The sequence below is a fragment of the Myotis brandtii genome, unplaced genomic scaffold (genome assembly GCF_000412655.1).
Source record: "Myotis brandtii unplaced genomic scaffold, ASM41265v1 scaffold250, whole genome shotgun sequence".
In the NCBI taxonomy this organism is placed as follows: domain Eukaryota; kingdom Metazoa; phylum Chordata; class Mammalia; order Chiroptera; family Vespertilionidae; genus Myotis; species Myotis brandtii.
This window is the reverse complement of record NW_005359478.1, coordinates 5188141-5207289: the sequence shown is the minus strand read 5'-3', so window position 1 is coordinate 5207289 and position 19149 is coordinate 5188141. Positions and strand designations below refer to the sequence as shown.

At 41.3% G+C, this 19149-nt stretch overlaps 1 long non-coding RNA gene across 1 annotated transcript; it reads left to right on the top strand.

Moving 5' to 3' along the window:
* The first annotated feature begins 9651 nt into the window (after positions 1-9651).
* Positions 9652-15256, top strand: LOC106726309. Its single transcript, XR_001362358.1, has 3 exons — positions 9652-9826; positions 12834-12985; positions 15141-15256. It is a non-coding gene; the product is annotated as an uncharacterized LOC106726309 (long non-coding RNA).
* Positions 15257-19149: the final 3893 nt, after the last annotated feature.

Genomic DNA, 19149 nt, shown 5'->3' with positions numbered 1-19149 from the left:
ATTTCTTCTTGGTTCTTACCTAAGTTATTGATTTTTTCATCCATTTCTTTTTAATTCTTACATAAGTTGATTTTTTTCATCCATTTCTTCTTGATTCTTGCATAAGTTGTTGTTTTTTTCCTCCATCCGGTTTATGCACTCTAGGACCCTTAGTATGAATTATTTTTCTGTCATGTTGCATGCCTCTGTTTCACTTAGCTGCTTTTCTGGCGAGTCCTCCTTTTCTTTGGGGGTTTCTTTGTCTACCCATGTTTGATCTCACCGACATATCTAGATGTTGAGTCGTTCAGTGGCTGCTCCTTGGGTGGCATTGGCTCCTCGGGCTGCGGTTGCTCCTCGGGCGGTTATGGTAGCAGCTGCTCCTCAGTTGGCAGCAGCTCCTCTGGTGGGTGCTGTTCACAGCTGTGGTGGCTCCTCTGGCTGGTGGGGGGAGGCTTCACACACAGCTGCTGTTCCTCAGACAGAGGGTGTGGTGATTACGAGGCTGCTGTTCCTTGGATGGGGGTGGGCTACACACGCCTAAAACCTTAAGCTTTATAGCTAAAGTGGTCTTTAAGTATGGCAAGCAATGCGTAAAACATAAAACACTAAAAGAGGCTTAATATTCCCAGATGGTTAAAGATTTTAACATAAACCAGATGTGGAGATTCCATAGTATATATGTACCACACCTTCTTTATTCAATCCTCTATCAAAGGACACTTTGGTTGTCTCAAACTTAGGGGTATATATACCTTTGCAAATAAATATTTTCAAGTTTTTTTGAGTAGGCATCCAAAAGAGTGATTGCTGGGTCATATGCTAACTCTATTCTTAATTTTTTGAGGAACCACCATATTGTTTCCCATAGTGGCTGCACCAGTTACAATCCCACCTGCAGCGAATGAGGGTTCCTTCTTCTCCACAACTTCTCCAACACTTGTTATTACCTGTCTTGCTGATAACAGCCATTCGAACAGGTGTGAGGTGGCATCTCATTCTAGTTTTGATTTGCATTTCCTTAATTGCTACTGAGGTTGAACATCTTTTCATATATCTGTTGGCCATTTGAACAGACATGGAGATTCTAACATTAACTTGCCAATCTTTTAATAGCACTTTTTTAAAAAAAAATGCTTTCACAAATAGTGTGATACTCTGTGAGCAACTAAATTTGACTCTGGCCTTTGGGCCAACAGTTTGTTAACTTTCAGGTGGCTGGAGATCTTTGCTTTAAGGAGAGGAATACTTTTATTTATTTATTTTTATTGTGCTATAATTGACATGTAATACTGTATTAGTTTTATGTGTATACACCACAATGATTTGATAAATGTATACATTGTGGAATGATCACCACCTTACGTTTAATTAACGTCCATCACCAGGACCAGCTGCAAGTTTTTTCTTGTGATGAGAACTTTTAAGATTTTCCCCTCTTAGCAGTTTTCAGATATACAGTAAAGTATTGTTAACTATGTCACCATGCTGTACATGATCACTTCCTTAATCTTTTCTTACTGCTTAAACTAACCACAAGTTCAGGTCACCAATGCTGAGCCACATTCCAGGGAGTTGGGGTGTCAGGAGCGCTCTCATTTCACTGAGTGTACCCTGGTTACATCAGGGACCATATGATGGGCTACTTTTGTGCCATCCTCAAAAGGTGCTCATGCTCTTCCTTTTCTGATTTTTTCGGTGGCTTCCCATCACCCTCATGCTGTAAGCCAAGCTTCCTAGCATGACTACAACTCCCACTTCCCAACCAATCTGGCTGCTGATTAACCTTTGATGCATCATTTCTTTACTTCTCATTCTCCACCCAGGGTGCCAGTCAATGTGCATCTCCCCAGACAGCCGTTGTTTTACTAATTCAATGGTCTAGCATATACTGTGACTTCTGCTTTTAAAGTTCTTCTTTCCTTGCTCCATTGTCAGAGATGAGGGGTGATTAAGGGAATTTTTTGCATACAACTGGATCCCTGCTGTGGTTTTGTGGAAATAAGCCTAACTTAAAACTTTGAGAATTTTTACCAGTATATCACTAAAAATTACTAGCAAACCAAAAGATTCCAACCAAGGTTGAAAGCCAAGATTTTCTCTGGCTGACAATGTAGAAAACCATTTATTCAAAGTGTCATTTTATTTCCTTAAATGAAAACAATGATACTGCACTTTCTAAAAATTTTTAAGATGGGGAGAAAAGAGAAAGACATTTCATACCGTTGTGGATGCTGTCGCTACCCTGTCCAGACCCCCTGCATTGAACAAGAGTAGGTAGGATAAATAAAACAGGGGACAATAAAACAGTGTTTTAAGAGAAAGGTAGGATTCTATCGCAGATTACAGTTTCTAAGTGTCTGCTATTTTCTCCTCTCCTGGGAAATATCTAAACATAGATGGAGAATCCTTAGAACTTTAATGGGCTTTCAGAAACCTGAGTTTTAATTGAGTACCATGGGAAATCTATACAATGTACCTGAAGATCATCTAATGTAACTTGTCTGAAGGAACCTATGTTGGGAGGCCTATGGAACAGTAGAGAAAGAAACTGTGCTAGAATTCTACAAAATCTCTAAATTTGCAATTTCTCCAAAGTTCTGCAAATTTTCTAATTTGCACCTTACAGAAATCCAATTAGTGGTACACATGAAGCCTAGACTATCAAGTAGAAAACTGAGACCCCGAACTTAATTCACTGATTACTTTGACCACATCACAGGCAAAGACTAAGAGTTTGACAAGAATGTTATAGGATGGAACAACACTGGAAATATTGGCCTGACTTCCCCATTGTCTACCTCTAACCATTGGAATAAAGAGAATGACTCTCCAAAAGGATTCCTTTGGGCGAATGTTGGCAGAGCAATCAAAGATCCCTTTGATTTAGGTCCAGAAATTTACTTTGTAAATAGAAGGCATTATACCAAAGAGATAGGAACATATCCATTGGGGTCAGGGAAATTGAGTTCAGACCTCAGGTTTCTAAATTAATGCCTGTGGAAACTTACCTAAGTTTCCTTAATATGGCTGAGACTCTGTCCCATAGGGATAACTAATTCTTACTTCATAGGATGGTCAAGAAGATTAAAATAATGCATATAAACTTAGACAGATGTATAGCAAAGATAAATGTTCCTTAGTGGTAGGAAAAGAGTGAACAGGCTCATCTTTCTGGCATTCCCCTTGCACCAGGTCTCTAGTGTAACCTTGATTTATTACCAATATGATCTTTTTGTCTACCTCCATTTTTTGATTCCTGTTTTCTACTCAGGTGATAGTTTCTCATTGCCTAATTTCTGTTATTTATTACTAATGGCCCTGTGCACGAAATTTGTGCGGGGGGGGGGGGTTCCCTCAGCCCAACCTGCACCCTCTCCAATCAGGGACCCCTTGGAGGATGTCCACCTGCAGTTAGGGGTGATTAGGCAGGCAGGCAGGTGAGCAGTTAGGAGCCAATGGTCCCAGATTGCGAGAGGGATGCCGGAAGTTGGACATCCCTCTCACAATCTGGGACCGCTGGCTCCTAACCGCTCACCTGCCTGCCTGCCTGATTGTCCCTAACCCCTCTGCCTGACTGCCTGGTCACCCCTAGCCTCTCTGCCTGGCTGCCTGAATGCCCCTAACTGCCTTTGCCTGCCTGCCTGATCACCCCTAAGTGCCCTTCCCTGCCAGCCTGATCTCGCCCTCAACTGACCTCCCCTGCTGGCCTGATCTCACCCCCAACTGACCTCCCCTGCCAGCCTGGTTACCCCCAACTGCCCTCCCCTGTCGGCCTGATCTCACCCCCAATGGCCCTCCCCTGCTGGCCTGATCTTGCCCCCAACTGCCCCCTCTGCCTGGGCCCCCACCACCATGGCTTTGTCCAGAAGGAAGTTGGATGTCCGGAAGATGGCTGGTCAACCCAGTCTAATTAGCATATTACCCTTTTATTAGTATAGATAGATTATATACGATAGGATTGCTTAAATGGGCGGGGGAGCCTTTTTCAGCAGGAGGAGATGCTCTTGGCAGACAAAAATACATAATCCCTATATCTGGACTGATAGCCAGCCATATGCACTATCCTGCCAAACCAGTAATTAAAAAATTGAACGGCTTTCTTATACCTTACACCAAACAGCTGTTGCCCTTAAAACACCTCCTCAGACTTAGGTTCTGCCTTTGCAGTTCACCCAGATTAGGTTCTGAGTGGTTGGTTTCTATGTCAGTAAGAGTCAAAAGCTCCGCCTCCTAGGCAGCCATTGGCTCCTCACACTTCACCCAGATTTGGTTCTGATTGGTCGGTTTCTATGCCAGTCAGCGTCTCTGGGCCTATCTCTGGGACTGATCAGAGAGGCGAGGCTGATTAGCAGCCCCTGCGGAGGCCTGGAGAGAAACACAGTCACAGCTGCTGGCAAAGCCTGGAGAGAAAGAGAGGCAACAGCTGATTAACAGCTGCCACGGAGGCTGCGGATCAGACCCTGCCTCTCTCTTTGGGCCTCTCTCCAGACCTGATCTGCAGCCCCCCTGGCAGTCAGTGCTGGGTGACCACGCCAGCAGCAATGGCAGTCAGTGCTGGGTCGTCATGGCAACCCAGCACTGACTGCAGGACTGACTTCCAGTGGTAGAGCCTATGGTCGTTACGGACCCTGGTTTTTATATATTAGGATTACTCAGTATTACCTATAAGATGACCAGATGTTCCTCTTAATATGCAACAGATTGCCACTTTGTGGTCCCCACATGTGTGCCCGTGCACACACACAGACAACTTCCTATCGGTATTGTTTCTCAAGGGAACCCTAATGCATTCTCAAAACTTAGGTTGATGTATTTTAAAATCTTTCATTTTAATTAAGAATACCTAAGAATGAAAATGGCCATTTCCTCCCTCAGAGTTCCCAGCCTTGTATTTGAAAAGAGAATAAAGAACAGAGGAAACACCTCCGTGCTAACATGTGATGGTGTGAGTGCATGTGTGTGAGCATGTGTCTGTGTGTGTGAATGTGTGTGTATGTGTGTGTGTGTGTTTGCGGATAGCGGGAGCAGCTATAGTAGGATATGGTTTCCAAGACTAAAGAGAAAATAATAAGAACTGTCAAAGCATATTATTAAGAGGCTGCTTTCTTTCTCCAGAACCTGACTGGAAGTGTGAAAGTGTGACATCCTGAATGCTCTCCAGGAGGAACAGTCTGGAACTGAATGGGGGCAGGGCCTTTCTTTAGGAAGGTTGCCTCTGGTTAAAGGAAGAAAAAAAAATGTTGACATTTCCCTCTAGTGGCAGAAAGGGAATAATATCCACCGAGAAGAACAATGTGAGACTGGAGTAAGATTAGAATGTTTTAGCAAAGAGAAGAGCTCTCCTTCCTTCCTTCTTGTTCAATATAATTACTGATTGTCAACTGCTAACTATGCATCACTACAGATAAGGAATGCCCTGAATCAGAGGATTTGTGACTACATTGGGAGAGGTGTGATCAAAGAAGAGAACCCTGAACACTGAATGGGTCCAGGACAACTTGTGAAGAAGGTGACAAAATCACGTGTGTGTCCCTTTTTCCATTACTTAGTCTTTACCATGCATGCAATGATAACATAATTTGTTTCCCTTAAGTTCTACCTCTAAGAATATTCTTGTTTTTTCTCTCTTGCTTCTATTCACTTCCCCTCCATCAAAACTTACCTTTCCATGTCCTATTGCCTTATGGTTCTATTTTTTTCCTTACTATTCCTGCCACCATCAGTGGCCCACAACACCTTGTACTATCACTGAATTCATTTTATTATTTCAAAATTGCATGTTTTTGTGTCTATTCCCCCTCACCCCCACTAAATTATGAACTTGTAACAGGCATGATCAACATTTCACTCATCTTTAAATCACAAATGTCTAGCTCATTGTCTGGAACTCAGTAAATATTTGTTGAAATAAAGCAAATAAATGAATAAATTTGAAAGCAATTCAATAAATTAACAAGCCCATTGATTAAATACATGATCTGTATTTGATAGTTGATATTATTAGGGGGATTTGTGGGGGAGGTACTTGAACTCAAAGGCGAAGCTCAAATAAAACAACAGTAGAATTTAATTGGGAGATTGTTCCTTCTGTGGAGTTTTCCAGAATTTAGCCTATTTAAAAATATGTGTGATCAGATGGATGGAAGGACTCATTGATACCTAGCATATGATACACTCTCCACACAGTAACAGCACCCTGAAAAGTTTGCTATAATTAGTGATTCTCTTTGGGGTGGGATGGGGGTGGAGAGAGTGGAAGGAAACACAGGGCCTGAGAAATCTTACCCTTAGAATGAAAATGACACTCAAAGCTTAAAACCAGTCATTGCTCTCCTTTCAAAAATTAGCTGCTGCTTCTTACTAAGAAAAAATTGATCATTTTTGCAGTCATATGCTGTACCACTGAGCTATAACCCCACACCTAACCATTTTTGGATAGCCAATAGGCTATGGACTTTATGACCCAAAGAAAACAAAAATGAAGAATAATTAAGTCATATGTCTTTGAGTGAGGAGAGGAGATGACAGTCATGGCTATAGCTTAGGAAAAAGCAGTAAGAGAAAAAGCTTGCCTGCAGAAAGTTAATGTGGCAAAGACATATTTTTCACATCTCAGATGAAGACACATGGTTTACTAGGACATATTTATATTTTAAAAGCAAACTCTCCTAGGGGTATCACACATAATACTAATGCAGCCTCAAAAGTGAGCTGAGAAAGCCAATACAAAATCCCCATGGTAACAATTAGGTAACGTTGGATACATTACAAAAAAAAAAATTTTAAAGCATCAGTGAAATGACATATAAAAGGCTGCAGCCACTTTGGAAAATACTTCCAGTTCCTCAAAAGTTTAAACATAGATTATGACCCTGCAATTCCACTTCTAATATACAGTCAAGAGAAATGAAAACATATCCACACAGAAATGTGTGCACAATAATTCATAGTAGCATTAGTCATAATAGCCTCAAAGTGGAAACAACCAGAACATCCTTCAAAGAGTTATTATAGTTCCAGCTGCTTTTTTTTTAAAACATGAATTGACAAACTGGTCCTAAAATTTATATGAAAATGCAGATAACCCTGGAGATTTATAGTAATTGATTTTCAACAAGCATGCCATGTCAACTGAGTGGGGAGTTAACAGTCTTTCCAACAAATGGTGCTGGGACAACTGGATAGCCACAGGCAAAAGAATGGGGTTGGACCTCTAATTCGCACTATACGTGACAAATTAAATCAAAGTAGATCGTCAACACATGTGTAAGAGCTAAAAAAATAAATAAGGCTCTTAGAAGAAATATAGGAGTAAATCTTCATGACTTTGGGTTAGGAAGTGCTTTTTTAGATATGACATCAAAATCACAAGTGACAAAGAAAACAAAGAGAAAAGAAATTGGACTAAATCAAAATTCAAAGCTTTTGTGCTACAAATATTACCATCAAGAAATTGAAAGTACAATCCACAAAATGAGAGAAAGTATTTGCAAATAATATATGATAATGGATCTACACCCAACATATACAAAGAACACTTACAACTCAACAATAAGGATAAAAAACCCAATTTAAAAATGGATAAAGGATATGAATAGACATTTCTCTAAAAAAGATATACAGATGGCCAACAAGCTCAACATCATTTGTCATTAGAGAAATGCAAATCAAAACCACAATTAGCTGCCACTTCACATCCATTAGTATGGCTATAATAAAAGACAGACAATGATAAGTGTTGGCAAGGATTTGGGGAAATTGGAATTCTCAGATATTGCTAGTAGAATATAAAAGGGTGCAGCCACTTTGGAAAATATTTTCAGTTCCTCAAAAATTTAAACATAGAGTAACCACATGACCCTGAAATTCTATGTTTGGCATGTACCCAAGATAAATGACAACATATCTATATAGAAATGTGTGCACAAATATTCATAACATCATTATTCATAATAGCCAAAAAGTGTTAGCAACCCAAATGTCCATCAATTTGATGAATAAATAAAATGTGGTATATTCATACAATGGGACATAAAAATGAATGAAGTCCTGATACACACTGCAACATGGATGACCCTTGAAGACATCCATGAAATAAGCCAGTCACAAAAGGCCCTGCATTGTACAATCCTATTTATCTAGCATTTCCACAACAGGCAAATCCATAGAGATAGTAAGTAGACTAGTGGTTTCCAGGATTGGGGAAGGAGAGAATAGGGACTGACTGTTAATGTGTAGGGCAGCAGTTCTCAACCTGTGCGTTGCAACCCCTTTGGGGGTCGAACGACCCTTTCACAGGGGTTGCCTAAGACCATCGGAAAACACGTATATAATTACATATTGTTTTTGTGATTAATCATTATGCTTTAATTATGTTCAATTTGTGACAATGAAAATACATCCTGCATATCAGATATTTACATTATGATTTATAACAGTAGCAAAATTACAGTTATGAAGTAGCAACGAAAATAATTTTAGATATGACATCAAAATCACAAGTGACAAAGGAACATGAGGAACTGTATTAAAGTGTCGAAGCATTAGGAAGGCTGAGAATCACTGGTGTAGGGGCTTTCTTTAGGAGATGATGATTATAATGTGGATCATTGCACAACTTTGTGAATATACTAAACACTATTTAACTGTATACTTTAAAACTGATTTTTATGGTATGTGAATTTCATTTGAAAAATCAAGAGCAGCCTAAATCATGATAGAGCAATACATCTGATATATTGCTGGGATATGCTGGACATACATACATGTGAGCTGAAGCTTTGTGGCAGGCGATCTGTGGGTGTCAGCAGCCTCACGCCCTCCAGCTATCTTAAAATTATTCTCAGTGTGCTCTTCTCCTCTTTTCTTCCTATCCATGCCTTGTCCTCTACCATGTGTACAAGTCATTTCCAGTGTAAATCTTAGCTCTGTGTTTTCATATTCTAGACATCATGAGTCTCAACATGTTCAATGATTGAGTCCAGAAGTGGATGTAATCCAAGCAATTATTTGCAAAGTGTATCAAAATTACTGCGGGGAGATAGTCTTTTAGAAAAGCAGATTCCAGGACTGCACCCAAACAGGGAGCCTGCCTTGATAAGAAGCAGCCCAAGAGTAGGCACACCCACATCTCAGAACTCTGCCTCCAAAGATTGAGCAAGGCTCCTTGTGGAACTTTTGCTTGTTCACTCAGGGATGATGCTGATGATCCAGAGTAACCATCGCTGGACCTGTTTTTGCCATTTACTCTGTCTCCTTTGTCACCGTGCTTTCCTGCCCCTATTCTGACCACCTGGATGCTCCAGGGTAAATGCCCAGGAATTCTCCCCCATTCCAAGTGCCCCATGTGGCAATTCTCCCTACTAGGGGCAAAGTCTCTTGTGTCAAACACATTCAAGGACCTGAGGCCCATCTTTCCTTCTGGATTCAGCAGAACAGAAGAAGAGCATTCTGACAGGGAATCAAAGGATACACCATCAGTGGAGCCACTTGCAACACTAATGAGCAAAATCAGAGGGAAAAACAATTCTTATCTGTGTCCCTCAGAGGCAAACAGGAAATCCTTCTGATGGTTATCTGGCTAACATGTTTCAGCAGGGCTATGAGTCACTCTATGTCCTGGGTATTTCTAGCAAGTACCTTCACACAGCCTGAGCCCATGGAAGTCTCCGGATCTCTACAATTCCCCTCTGTCCACCTTCCTTCCATCTCTTGGGCAGCCTGACATTTGATGAGGACAGACTCACAGAATAAAAATGTTCCAAATGGGTGGCTGGAAAAAGTGACATCATGGGAAACAAGAATCAAATCCAGAGGCCGTGCCTGCTGTCTATATTACAATCAGGTAAGAGCCAATCTGAAAATAAGGCCTCTGAAGGCAACTGAAACATTATTTTTTAAACAACCTAATCAAGGCTACACACTAATGAAAAGCTTTTAAAATAATTCTAAGCCTGTTATCATTTTTTACACCACAATAAGGATTTCTTTGAATATTTAAGTGTGCTAAGTTTTAAAAGAAAAGTGATACCCCTCCCCCTAGTATCTTACTTTCTAGAACCACTGACTGGGAGTCACTCCTGGTCCAAGTTGCACCCGCGTCTCTCTTCCTGGTTGTTCTTTCCTGTTCTGAGGCTGAGAATGATGAATAACAACAGTAGCCCTGAGAAGGCCACCTTTGTCCCTTCACTCATGCACTGTGCTCTACCCTGGGGACTGAAAGATTTGCCTCAGGGTAAAGAAAACTTCCAGAATGAAGCAGAGGTAGGACCCTGGGTATACAGTGACCTGGAAAGTACCCGACATTCTGATGCTCAGGCTACATCCTTGATCAATTACATCACAATCTCTGGGCACGAGACCCAAGAATCAGTCTTTTAAAAACTTCTCCACGGGTTCCAATGAACAGTCACAGTTAAGAACTATTGGACCAGAGGAAAGAGAAAGATACTCCTACCACATGGAACTCAAGATCACATGCAATTTGAGTCCATGCAATTATCCTAGAACTGCCAAGTCCCCAGCCCTGCCACCAGTTCCCAGCCAAGGGAGGAACTGCCCTTCCCTACATTCATTATTTTAGCTGTTAATTTCTCTTGACATTCCCCCCACTTAAGATGCCTTCGAAGTTCACATAACTTGTTTTATCTTTATATAATGATTTTTGTTGTTGTTGCAGGTCATTGTTTATTGTGCTTTTTAAAAATAGTTTATTGATTTTGAGAGAGAGAGGAAAGGAGAAGAGAGAAACATCAATGTGAGAGAGCAATATCGATCGGCTGCCTCCTGCATGCCCCCTACTTGGGATTGAGCCCACAACCCAGGCATGTGTCTCAACTGGGAATCGAACCAGCGACCTTTCGGTGCATGGGACGATGCCCAAGTAACCGAGCTGCATCACCAGGGCCATTATTTATTATATTTTTGACAGCAGGGTGAATAAGCACTTTTTTTAAAAAAATATATTTTATTGATTTTTTACAGAGAGGAAGGGAGAGAGATAGAGAGTTAGAAACATCGATGAGAGAGAAACATCGATCAGCTGCCTCATGCACATCTCCCACTGGGGATGTGCCCGCAACCCAGGTACATGCCCTTGACCGGAATCGAACCTGGGACCTTTCAGTCCGCAGGCCGACGCTCTATCCACTGAGCCAAACCGGTTTCGGCTGAATAAGCACTTTTTAATCACAAGTTATCACCCTCATGAGGGTTCACAGAATGTTCATATGTTACAAAATCTGAATCAGTTAGGGCAATGGTTCTCAACCTTCTGGCCCTTTAAATATAGTTCCTCATGTTGTGACCCAACCATAACATTATTTTCATTGCTACTTCATAACTGTAATGTTGCTACTGTTATAAATTGTAATGTAACTATCTGATATGCAGGATGGTCTTAGGCGACCCCTGTGAAAGGGTTGTTCGACCGCCAAAGGGATCTCGACCCACAGGTTGAGAACCGCTGAGTTAGGGGAAAGTAAGCATGAAGTCTAGACATACTTTCAGTATAGAATACTGGTCACAAAGGTTTATTTGGTCATACTCTTTTCTCAGAGCATGCTTGCCAACCCCTAAGCAGAAAAATATCTTTTCTCTTTGAGCAAAAACATCAACTTCTTCCTTTAGCCCACTGTGAAGTTGCTGGGACCTGGAATTCGATATGAGAGCACAATTCTAATTCAGACCCCCGACCCCTCCAAAAATGTCATGGCAGAAGGCTACTTTTGCAATCCACATTCTTATTCTCTAGTAAATAAACCCAATGAGCACCTGAATTTACTTACTCACAGGTGGGCATATCATTTTTAAGTAAGGAAGGAAGACAAACAGAACTTCTAAGTGCAATTTTCATTTAAAAAAGAGTTAAATGGTTTGAGAAAATTTTTTCAGAATTTGAGAGACAGAACCACATAAGTCATCTGGTGCCAAAGTCCCACCCCTTGTAACAGCCGTGACAGCATTTCCTTGACCATTTCCAGCCCATTATCTCATAAAACAACCTTTTCCACAATTCAATAGTTTGAATTGTGAGAGAATTCTTTCAATCATGTGTTTAAATCTGCCTCTCTAAAATTTCTACTGTCCATCTGCCCAACAACCCAACACAAAATGAGTCTGTTCCCTTTCTCACTCAGCATTCCTTCAGACATGGAATGACACCATTTCTTCCTTTTTCTGTTTTGGGGTCAAGCTTTCTCATTGTCCTCACTTGTTTCCTTAATAAATGATTTCCAAGTGCCTGGTCGTTCTGGCCATTTCCCTTTGCACAGGCTCCAATTTATCAGTGCCCCTCTCAAAATGTAAGCTCCAGGGGTAAACTCAACAGCAAACAAGTGTCTTGACAACTTTGTTGTACACCACCACTGACACTCCTTTCGTTGCGGGTCTGTGCCCGGACTAAGATGGTGTTCGTGTCTTGATAGCTCTGAGTTGACTCCCATTTAGAAGATATGGATTTTAGTGATGTCCTGAATCCCCTGCCTGATATTACATGAGGCTATACAATGACTAGGGGAAAATTATGCTGCTCAATGTAGGACTTCCCAGGCTTCTAATATTTTCAGGAGAGCTACCAATGAAGGCAAGAATTTCCTCTTCCTTGATGCTTTTCCAGATGGGGTGAAGGGCTTACTTTATAAACTGAATTTCAGGTTTTGACTTGATTTAATGGCTCTTTATCAGTAAGCCCTCCTATAGGAGCTGAGAAAGATCTTTCTAAGAGCAAACAGGAGCAGCTAAGAGCAGCTTCTCAAAACCTCCTAGTTCTTTCCAGGTACAATCTCAGATGCTAACTCTCAAGTCTCCCTGCTTTGGGTGCTCATTATCTTTTTTCTTTTCCTTCTAAACAGTATCCACACTTTAACGCAGGGTGAAATGGGACTCTGCAAACACCAGAACTGTAGCTCCAGTTGGCCAAATGTATTCTACCAAGACCTCAGGAATTCCCGGCTCCTCTTGTTCCAGCAAGTACGACTTTCTGACCTGCAGGGCATCCACTAAGGTTTGTGTTTTTCAGTAGTCATCCCAAAGTACGAGATGATCTAATCTATCTAGATCCCTCCTGCTTTACTTTAACTTGTTACAGGCAAGCAGGATGGAAAACAATGTGAAACTAAGGCGGGAACACTCCTGACTCGGGAATGTTCTGTGGTTGTCACAGTTTATGACTCAAGGCATTTGTAACCCTAGTCACTTCTGCATGTCTTTAGCATGCTGCCGTCTATCCAAAGAAGATGCAATCAAGAAGCATGTGTCCAGGGAATGAAGTGGCTGGTATTATAGGCCTTCCCTGAGGTCTCCCACCTACACCCAGATGCACAGGATATGCGACATCTGTCTCTGACCAAACGAACCAGTTCTCTGCTTTGCCCACATAGGACACAGAGAATGCATCCATTTCAATAGGAAGAGAGGCAGAACCCCTGGGTATAGGCCAGGGAACCTGGACATGTGGTGGGGAAGGATGAGGGGGTTCTTTTCCGGTTGCTCTTATTCCCTCGGTAGAATGAGCTAAAAAAGTAAAAGTGAAGATGTATGGTAAGGTTTGATTGTTTTCTGAAATTAACTGACTAGACTGGTTGAGGTGAGATGGTGAAGTAATGAGATTGATCCCCTAAAAGCCACCAAGAAATTACTCATTATCTCAGAATCATCATCTCTCTCTATGTCATTTTCCAGAGTATATGTAGTCCTTCTTTTGAGTCACCTTTGAAGTGTAATTTACCAGGCACCATCATTTAAATACGAGAAAACTTTGTGTGGAAGTCGCTTTGGAAGACACAGACCAGGAATGACTAAATGGGAAAGATCCAAGCTCCATTTCATTTTTCTGGGTGGAGATGGTGGAAAATTGCCTATAATAGAATGCCTAAGTGCCTTTTGCTGGAATGTGCCCTGAACCCATTTTGTCACAATATAAGATGTAAAGCTGAGCATTTAATCCACATGCTCATCTTCAGTTCTGCAACTCTCCTCTGCTGCCGTGGGTCCCTGTGACTCATCTACAGAACATGACTGAAAGAATGCTGAACTCATCCAAGAAAAATGGGACTCTTTGGGAAGAATGTGGCTGACAGGAGAGTACTTGACAATGAGAAAATACCAGAATTTTTCATGCAGCTCAGGATTTCTTTAGGCCATGCAGGAGTGGAGGAACGTTACCTGCCAATCTCCAGCCCAGGAATGACATGCTGCTTCCAGTGAACGTACTTGTCCAGGAGGTAGGGGCCTAGCCACATTTCGCTAAGGCCAGGAATGCCACGAGTGAGGTTTGGATAAGCTTTAAAAATGTCCTGCTCTCCCTCCTAACTGAAAAATAGGTCAACTTTCAGTCTCAAGGGCTAGAAAGTAACTACTTCAATGATGCCCCTTCCCAATGGTGCTTAGCTTGGGGATTTTACTGTCAGTATTCCCTGGGAGTCGCCCTGCTTGGAGGATATTAAGAAAATAAAAGCAATTCACACCACCTCACAGTAAGACTGGAAACTTCTCATGTAACCATTTTGAGAAAAACCTTGGAAATGCTAAAAGGTGAAGGGGCAAGACCGATTCTGTTCAACCAGAATTCTTCAAGCACTGAATTAGATACATGTTACTTTAGTTCCAATTTTTACTTTAGTTGCTGTTTTAGGTGGTTGATCACCTGAGAGCATCCCTTGATAAGAGATTAGATATTTGTTAAGGTGGGAATTAACCTAGAAAAGCACAGTCTAGATTTTGGAGCTATGAAACAATGCTGTCTCTGTAAAGGCTGTAACTGGGACCCTCATCTTCTTCAACTCTCATCCTAAGCAGTGTCCTTATCTGGAGATTCCCTCTGAGTTTCTTATAAGGACTCAGTAGGAGTGATATTGATTTTACATTATTAATACCACAAAAACTCTCAAAGGAAGTTCCTTCTTGATTGCACAAAAGAGGTTTGACAAGTAGCAAATGACAGCATAGAAGGGAAAGGGGCACACATCTGAGGTTTCCCAGAGATCTTGAGAAAGGGAAGGCATTCTGAGTAAGGAAGTTTTAGTTCAAAATGAGCTATGAGTTGGCTATTTTATTGGGGCATAGGTCAAGGCATGGGGCTTAAAAGTCCTGTTGAGTGCTCCTGGCCCTTTTTCTGGATTTCAGAGAATCATGGTTTGTTATGATCTGCTTTGTTCTAGGAAGGAGAGAGGAAACATGACATCTAATCAAGAAATACTGGAACAGTTCATCTGTTAGAGACTTACATTTCCTGTGGTTGTTCTGAAGGTAGAACTGAAACCAATGAGTAAGAATCAAGGAGAGGTAGATTTCATCTTCATATGTGGAGGAATTTTGCAATAATTAAAATTGCTTGAAAAAGAGGTTGTTTCATTGGGGAATGGATCGCTCTAGCCCCCAACCCTCCCATCACTCTGCATTCAAGCAGAGCTGGGCTGGATATGCAGGGAGCTTTCCACATTGACTAGGACACCAGTGCTGGTTTAACACAGATCCTGAAACCAGGGGAGCACTTTAGCAATATAGACCTACTGGATGAGAATCTAGGATAGAAGGGGAGCCTTGCATTGTGCACTTTTAACAAGCTGCCCAAATGATCTAATGGCAGCTCTCTAGGCACCAAGACTCGACCTGGTGTAGGTGAACCAGTAGTCTGAAAATTTATTCTTTGACCATTTGGTGAATTTTTTATAATCTCTTGCTATCTCCTACAAATCCTTTTTCTCTCTATGTGATTAGGGCAGGGGTGGGCAAACTTTTTGACTCGAGGGCCACAATGGGTTCTTAAACTGGACCGGAGGGCCGGAACAAAAGCATGGATGGAGTGTTTGTGTGAACTAATATAAATTCAAAGTAAACATCATTACATAAAAGGGTACGGTCTTTTTTTTTTTTTTTTTTTAGTTTTATTCATTTCAAACGGGCTGGATCCGGCCCGCGGGCCGTAGTTTGCCCCTGGCTGGATTAGGGCCAATGACAGAAAACCATATTTTACCAGTCTGGAATATAATTTTGGTTGGCAACCACTATTTTAGATGACATTGGAAGGTCTCTGCATATGCTAAGATTTTATTATTTAAGATTAATTCATTAACTCTTACATTGTGCTACTGAGAGAAAGCATGGACTTGGACTAAATGCACTTGCATTGGCTGGGCAGCAGTTTCCTGACCTGGACAGTGTGGTCTGGGAACTAGACTGTGGGATGTCTCTTCTTCACAATCAGGCAAACAGGATATGCTTGACGAAGGGGTTGGGAAGGGCCCCTGTGAACTAGGGGAATGTCTGGGGGGAAAAAAACAAAACACAAAAAAACACCCTGGAAGTCCTTTCAATTCCTATGATTCTATTTTTAAACCTAGCTAAGAACCACAACATTTAGAGTAAAGCCTGATTCTCACTTCCTTGATGGGGCTACAGAAATAGATGCTCCCCAAATCTGGGGGATAAACAAAAAGTCTGGGAGAACAGCCAAGTTTAGTCTCAAGGTCCCCTGTTTTTTTATTCTGCAGTAATAAAGCATTCCTTGTCATTGCTTTGACTGATAACCTTAGTGTGACATCATGGAAGGCCTTTCCTATAATGAAGTCACTTTCATGGGAAAGGGGTGAGTGAGCTATTTGTGTAGAAAGCCTTGTTACTTAAAAACCAAACTCCAGTGAGCAGGGAAATTGCCTCTCTAAAATTGGCCAGAAAGAGCTGAGCTCCCTACTCAAATAAATCTATCTTCTCCAGCCCAACTCCTCACTAACCCCTATTTTTTTTCAGCTGTTATCTTTTCTGCTCTGCAGTAGAAAACCCTCATCTGAAGAAGTGTTGGAAGAAAATATTCTCCTCTCCTCCCCCCTTCCTGCTTGGATATGATAGATTAAAAAAACAAAAACAAAACAACAACAAAAAACTAAAAAACAAAAAACCACAGGTTAGCTCTCTTCTGTAAATTGTTTCTCATTAATTATAAACTTGTGATGAGAAAATAAGTCAGCTCATTAAATGTCCAAGGGTTCAAATTATCTCACGTATTACCTGTTTGATTTAAAATTCAGAGGACTCCACTAGGAATTTCCAAATAGGCCGTGCATAAATGTTAGCACATTCACATATTGGTTTTTTGCATGAAGGAAGCGATGATAAGCAAGAAATTCATCAATGAGTTAGATTTAAAAAAAAAAAAGTCAATAGGTAGAATGCTATGTTCTAAGGCTATGTCTTCACCTCAGTGGGCAGCCTATAGAAGCAAGGCTTTATGTGATCAGTATAATTTCTATATAAATAATCCACTAAAACATCACCTCTGAAAACTCTGTGATGCTTCTGGGAAAGAAGGAGCATGAGAAGGTGTGTGCATAAAATTCATCCTTCCTTTGATGGTTTCCAGTAGCTCTTTCTCCTTGATAACTCCCCACTTGTGAGGTGGAAATTCAGCTGTTTCTTCATTAGTCCTGAGAAGTGGGGCTGGGATAGCAGCGGTTGAATTTTAAATCGATGAAAGGCTTTATTTGCTAGGAGTATGGTGGGAACTCCCCACCTGGAGAAACTCGGGGTAGTGGGAAGCTCCCCCTTTTGAAACAGGCTTCTTGAAAGGAGCGAAGAAGGGGCTGCTGGGTCGGCCTGGCAAGCAGAGATTGCTTGGGAAATGTTATTGCTCTGAAGTCGCCAGAGAGAAGGGAATTTGGAGAGAAGGTCTGATTTTTAAAAATAACCACTGAGTGAAATTTGGGGGATAGAAAGAGACGACCAAAGTATAGTTTAGAGCGTTTGCTGTATGATGTCATGCATGGAAATTCTCTGCTACTGCCTTCCAGACCTCAGTGAAGCTCCACGAGATTTTCAAGGTTTTAGGAACTAGATGGTAATTCTTTGTAAGTGACGCCTATAGTGACTTGGTTTAAGGCCAGAGCCAGCGGGTCTGCTTTTACACTTATTAATCATTCAAAGCAAGTTTTTTTTTTTTTAATGTAAGATTAAGGACAGCAAACACACATTTGAAATACCTATTCTCAATGCTGGGTCATAGTTATAGGGGAGTAAATTTTGAGCCAGATGTCCTGGAGAATTCTCTCTAATAGGCTATTTTAAACTGGCAGCTTATGAAATGGTACATCTTTTACTGTAACTTTTAATTTTTAATAGTATTGCTATTTTAAGAATATATATGTATATATTTGTAACAGAAATTGAGGGAGATTGCGTATAAGATATAAGGGCAAGAGGGAGGAGAAACAAAGGTGTGCCTCAGGAAACAGGTGAGAAAAGCGTTAGCCATTAACTGGTCCATTTTTGTTTGGGTTGAGAGTCTCAGAGCCTCATCTGGGTCTCCATGGTGGAACATGGCGACCCCCATATTTGGATGAAGTTAACTATGATACAGCTGAATAGATACATGGCCAAGTAACTATGATACATGCCCAGATGAGAATCAACAGCAACAAGTTTGTGATTTCAAACAATCATATTAGAATTAACAGAGTGATTTGAAATTTACAGTATCAGGGGAAAAACTGACAATCTGTGGCCTCTGTTAGGTAGACGGTTTGGTTAGTCTTCATACCAAAGTAATAAAAACAGCAAGAGGAGTGCTTTGTGAGCATTCTCAGCGGCACCAGCTTCTCCAAGCCAGTGGTAACCTGGGGTGACAAGTAGGAGCAAAAGGACTCAGTCCAGCTGCCCAGTACCCTCTCTGGGCTGAGTGGAAGACACCCCATGTGGTGTTTGCCCAGTGAAAGCTAGAGCTGTACCCTGGCCAGCTGCTCAGCTGCATTAACCTTTGCACAGATACAGGTGGGATATCCTGGGGCCATTCTACCCCACTTCGGAATAAACATTCTATTCTCTCTGGTATTGAATGAGAACTTAGTCACCCAGGAAAATATGAAAAGAGTAAGGTAAAGGTTCTATCCTTCGCCCTGTTAAATAAAATTCTTTTTAAACATAAGGGTATGAGTAAAACAAGGTCCAAGATTGATGAGAGGTAGATTCCAAAGAAGTTCAGGATGAGGGATGTTGCATTTGAGGTTTTGGCGCAAACTATGAAACCTTGCCTGTAGCTTTGGTATATGCACGCAATTGTGGGTGATGTGAATATCCCTCCAGGCTCCTGGGGCAGATGCCATGGTTAGTTATTTCCTGTAATCTCCAAGGGCCAGAAGGGCACATACTCACTTTTATTTCACACTTATCCTTTTCTTT